Source organism: Taudactylus pleione, unplaced genomic scaffold (assembly GCF_031769625.1).
Source record: "Taudactylus pleione unplaced genomic scaffold, aTauple2 ptg000642l, whole genome shotgun sequence".
In the NCBI taxonomy this organism is placed as follows: Eukaryota; Metazoa; Chordata; class Amphibia; order Anura; family Myobatrachidae; genus Taudactylus; species Taudactylus pleione.
In genome coordinates this window covers 2,832,585-2,838,598 of record NW_028285044.1, presented here as the reverse complement: position 1 = coordinate 2,838,598, position 6,014 = coordinate 2,832,585, and the positions used below count along the sequence as shown (strand labels likewise).

At 40.6% G+C, this 6,014-nt stretch overlaps 1 pseudogene; it reads left to right on the top strand.

Annotated features, from left to right (window-relative positions):
• The first annotated feature begins 5,383 nt into the window (after positions 1–5,383).
• LOC148479005 (5S ribosomal RNA) lies at positions 5,384–5,502 on the top strand (annotated as a pseudogene).
• The last annotated feature ends 512 nt before the right edge of the window (positions 5,503–6,014 follow it).

Sequence of the window (6,014 nt, the reverse complement as noted above, 5' to 3'; positions counted from 1 at the left end):
ACACACAGATATCCCACCTTACTGAGATCTCCTCCCCCTCTCACTGTTGCAGAGCGCCGGAGATCAGCCATCTGACAGGGGGCGGATCACCTGCTGCTGAGCTGAGCCTGAAGCACATAAAGAGATCAGTGCCTCCATACTGGGGGTGTGGTGTGGGCGGAGCCACAAGCGCCGCTGTGATCAACACAATCTTCTTCTTTATACTTATAATAAAGTTGTAATAGTTGGGTCTGTACATAGAATTAGAATGTGCTACTTGGCACTGTGTATGAACTATGGAGATAAAAAAAAATCTGAATTTTTGTTTGTCTGTCAGTTCATTTCAGCATCACGCAAAAACTACGGGATGAATTTGGATTGTATTTTCAATATTGTATAGCTTAGTCACCTAGAAAGAAACTGAGGTATGTTTATCTCAATGTGAAATCAGGGAGAAGAGCAATAAAGGAAAAACTAAATACTTGACACTCGGTGCGTTCAGTGTGCAGGCTCCTCCAGTCAAACATGACTAGATGTATAAAAATATATTTTTATGTGGACAAATATACTTTTAGGGACTGATTATGAACTATGGAGACAAAGAAATTTTTTATCGCACAGGCTCCTCAAGTCCAAAATTAATATATATATATATATATACACAATATATACATGTATTGCACTCTCCGAAAGTAATCAGTTATGTATGTATACATAGATGTATATATATATCTCAAGAACGTTTTCGCAGAAAAATCCACCTATATTTTAAGCACTGATCAGGCAGCTTATCTTGACTCATGAAGTTGCAGTATAAATGTCAATCCAGTAGATGGCACACCAAGACAAATACTACATAACATAGAGCCGCTGCTCATGTTACTTGCAACCTTTTAGTGTTACTGTAGGTTAAGCGATTTGCTCACGAGTTAGTAGCCCCAAGCATGTTTTGTGTTAATCCCTGTTGTTAAAACTGCAACTATTGTTTGCAAACACATTTTGTGATCAATGTCTACAATATAAAATATACATCACAACATTAGATGCCACTACTGTCTTAAAATTCGTTCAGCTGAGCAATAGCAGACATCCACGCGAGTGAAGCTGCAGGCAAATGCTAGTTATTATTATTATCTTTTATTTATAGGAAAGATTTTGCACAAATCTAAAAGCAAGACAATTTAGAAATATACAGAGGATAATTAGAAATGTTGTATTATTCACCTTTCTTATGCTCCAATAGGAGCAGCTAAAAGGGTGGGATTTTCTGCCCCTGACTACAGAAGTCTGAACAAAAACACTGTTATGAATAAGTATCCTACCTACATTGTTACATTAATTTGTAGAATTTAAAGAGAAACTATTAGTATAAAAAAAAGATTAAATCATTATTAGCCAACTTACTGTGATTTCAACTGGAGGACATTGAGACAAGCTGGTACTGAATATTTCAGACACATGCTTACAGTATATGATGTCCTTGTTTACTTTCTAATAAAGCGCTATACAAAATGCAAGCTGCTCTATCAATTTATTAGCTTTCAACAGGGAGGTGTAAATCTAGACAAAAAAAGTCAAACAGTATTTCCCCCAGCACAATGCAATAAGCCAGCAAAAAAGACCTGCACTGTACAAGAGAATAAAATGCAGAAGACTCAGGGCCTGATTCAGATATGTACGCAATGCCGATATTTACGCAGTTGAGAAATTATTGGCCAGCAAACAGGGCTTTTCACTACTTCATGAATAGAACCTAGGGACTCACCTACCAGACGAGCCTTCATGTTAGCAGGTTAGTCATACTTACCAACTGTCCCATAACTGTCCCATAATGTCCAAGAGAGTCCTGAGTTTCAGGGGGGCTCTCCCAGACTCCCGACAATGTTAAATAATGAAAATGTGAAACTCTCTTCACAAGCCCCCCTGCCCACCAGCTTTTCCTACACATGCTCTCCTGACTGCATCTTTCCTCATATGTCCCTTTTCCCACTAACTCATCCTTTCATGCACATCTGTCCACCAGCTTTTCTATACTATATCCCCTGTTGCCATTCAGCATTTATCTCACATGCCCCATGCTGCCCACTAGACTTTTTCTCACATGCGTCTCTGCCAAAAGCTTTTGCCTCATGTATGCCTTTGCCAACCAGCTTTACCACCACATACTATCATGCTTAGCAGCTTTTACCTTAGATGCCTCTCTGCCCACCAAATTTCTCCCACATGCCCCTCTGCCAACAGTTTTCCCTAACATGCTCTTCTGCCACCAGTTTTCCCTAACATGCCCTCCTGCCCACCAGCTTTTCCTCAACATGCCCTCCAGACCACCATCTTTTCCCTAACATGCCCCCCTGCTTACCAGATTATCCCTCACATGCCACCCCATGCTCACTTATGTACCCAAAATTGTTCTTCTACTTACCCCCACCATAGCTGTACAGGATCCATCTGCCTGCACACTGTGTGATGTACTGCTATCTTCTGTTGTGGCTGCTGTCTCATGATATCAATGAGTGAGTCCAAGACAGAGCAAAAGGAAGGACCGTCCCTGTTGCCCGGTCATCATCATTGTTGCTCTGTGATGGTAATTGTAAACATAGGCATGCACAGGGCCAAGAAAAGGGATTTGAGAAACCCCCCAACCCACAAACAGCCTAACTCAGCCGAGTATCAACCATGAAATAGGGTTAGTCTCTAACTCTCCCTACCCCCTGAGACATAGGCTAAAGAGCAACCAACCTGTCCTCCCACACCCCGGGGCATAAACTGACCTGCCCTACTACCCCCCCCTCCCTTCATGGTGCATACACTACCGACTCCCACTCTCAGAACATACCCCCCCCTTCACGGTACATACACTACCAACCTCCACTCCCATGACATAGACCAACTTGCCCCAACACACACGCCGGGGCATAGACAGACTTGCCCTTCTCCCCCCCATCCTTCACGGGACATACACTACCGACCCTATCTGGCCCCTGGGCCATACACTACCCATCCTACAAAAATCTCTGTGACATACATTAGCACCACTGAACTTGTTCAGTCTCCTCCACACTGTTGTCAGCTCCCAGGAAGTAGGCAGCCTCATTTTCGATTCAAAATGGCTGATGTGAAATAGCTCTATTCGGATACAGCAGTTTCACATCGGCAGTCTTGGATTCAAAAAGAGGCTGTATCTTCCCTGGGAACCAGCTGAGGTGCCTGGAGGAGATGCTTTAGGTCAGGGTTGAGGCTGTCTATGACTGTTAAGCTGGCCATACACCAGACCAACTTTCCTCCAACCATCCAACTAGTTCGCTGGTTGGAATGAAAATCCGGTAATGGATTGGAACAAATAACAATTAGCCATTGGCTCCCAAAAAGAGGAAAACAGACAAAAAATTGTTGTTCAGACAAGTTAGTTACATGCTTGCTATATACTGTATTTGTTATATATATGTATATATATATATATATATATGGACAAAGTGTAAATTGACAATAGAGCGACCAGTTTGCTATTAAAAAATAAATAAACGTGACTGTAGTGTGATAAGATACTCATACATGGACATAACTTGTATCCAGTGAATACCACATATTAATGCATCAGCTTAATCAAAAAAGATTTTACGCAAAAACCAATACTTATTCAAAATAGTGCAATCCTTATTAAGCAAGTGCTAAATATAGGTTGAGACCAAAAAGTGCTAATGCAATAAATAACAATGTAAAGAATAAATATATATAAAAATATCAATTTATTGTGAACAATTATAGGATTTCCTGAGAAAATCCCTTAAAATACATATAATGATAAAAAAGTGAGAACAAAATTTTTTTTAAAAAATTTAGAAAATAGCAGCTTATCTGAATGAGAAAGAGAAGTAGTAGTCCAAAGTGCATGAAGTAGCAAACACCCCCAACGCGTTTTGTCTATGACTTCATCAAGGGGATGGTGTGTATGTGTAAAGGTTCGCTTTTTATAGCCCGCTATGGGTTCAAAAGGTCAAGAGTCTGCGTCACATCCTGTGTGGTCCAGGATCCCTATATCAAATAAATTTCATATTTATATTGGTTCATCAGTTCCTAAAAGGTAAGTTCAGTCGTATCTTAAAGAATACATTAATAACAAGATGTTCTTTAGTGTTCTATCGTTGCGGCAAACCTTTGCCCTTACTATCCTTACTTCCGCCCTTACTCTGGCGCGACACATCAATGGTGAAAGAACCTGTCTATCAGAGGTGCGCGGCGTCCTTGCGTCCACGTCATCTCCGTTGGTATGCACGTGTTCCGTGACGAATCACGTCTCCTCCGCATCGCCATGCGTTGACGCCTGCTTCTTCCTAAACCTCCGATCATGGCTGCTCACATCTTGGGCTGGATATTACTTCCGCCCTGACTATGCATGTGACAATGCATGTGACCGCATTATTTTTGGTACATCATTTCCGCCCTTCTGTTATACATGGTGGGGATAACTTCCGCCAATCTTTATAGCGCAGTATAGAATTGGAAAAGTCTCCAGTTTTTTCTAAAATAGAAAATTGACATTAGAGTTGGTATCAAAGATGTATATTTAAGATTAGAAATATATTAAATGGCTCATTTTAATTGCTTTGACAAAGATATGACGCCATTGGAGAAAAATAAATAAAGAATGTGTATAAAAACAGCTCGCTAATGCATATTGGGGCAAGAATAAGGTGTAAAATAAGATTTTACCTCCGAGACCTCAAATTGTCTATAGAAAATCAAGGAATTTGAAAGACATATTAGCACCAAGTATGCTAAGGGATAAGGATAAACGAACCACGAACACTTTGCAATGTAAGGGAAGCTATAAGTGCGGCCGTTGCAATATTTACAAATACCTCCAACCCAAAAGAAAAACCTTTACTAATTCAGATGGATCTAAAGAATACACTATAAAGAATTTTATGAATTGCAACTCGACATCAATAATTTATCTGTTAGAATGTACATGCGGACTTAAATATGTGGGCAAAACCAAAGGATCCAGGAGCACATCCGGAATATTAAAAACCAAGTAGAGGGACATGCAGTCTCCAAACATTTTCTAACAGAACATAATTCTAATGCTGAGGAGATCACTTTTAAAACTATTGAGCATGTGACGTTAGGAGAGAGAGGAGGCGATCTGGGCAACCTATTATCAAGAAGAGAGATGTTCTGGCTGTTTGAATTGGACACACTGGCACCAAAAGGCTTCAACGAGTACTACGAAATTGCTCCCTTTTTATGATACATTCAATTCTCACCTACTATTATACCTCCCCATTATATGGATGGGTCTGACCAGTACCTCTAGGGATGAACCTATTGGGAATATCAGGTATAGTAGGAATAATTTGGTAGTATTTACACCTCCCACTTCCCCCCCTTTTTTGCAGATTATATTTGCTGCCATACCATCATGTATGAGCCCAATCTCGTCTGATCTTGGAAGCAAAGCATGATTGGGCCAGGTCAGTACTAAGAAGGGCAACCTCTTAGGAATACCCGTTGCTGCAAATATAGGAGGAACCTGCAAAGAACATAAGGTGTACAGGTGCACAACTCCAAATTAACTAATTATATATAAATAAATACATTTTGCAGTAAATACAATAGAGGTATTTGGCATAATCTTGGCCAAGCTTATGGGCCTGCCCACCATATCCGGGTAACCTCTTGTCGGGCAGGTCCCTAACATACTAAGGCTCAAATCCAGAGCGCAGGACACCCCCAAACTAGCCCAGCCAATCCACCCCAAAGCACCGCTCTAATAGGAAAAGTGAAGTGTTAAGAGCAGCCGCTGGCCGCATATAAAGCATAAAAATAAAAAAGTGAAATACATATATATAAAGGAAACAGACAGTGAAGTATTAAAATGTGTTAAAGGAAAATGTGTTATACTGCGGTGCCCTGAAGCAGATCAGCAAAGCAATCTAGGGGGACCCACACCCCAAAAATGAACCAAAGCTGCACTACACAGTATAAATATTAGCAGGACTTACCTATATTGTGCCTTGACTGGTGTGCATATT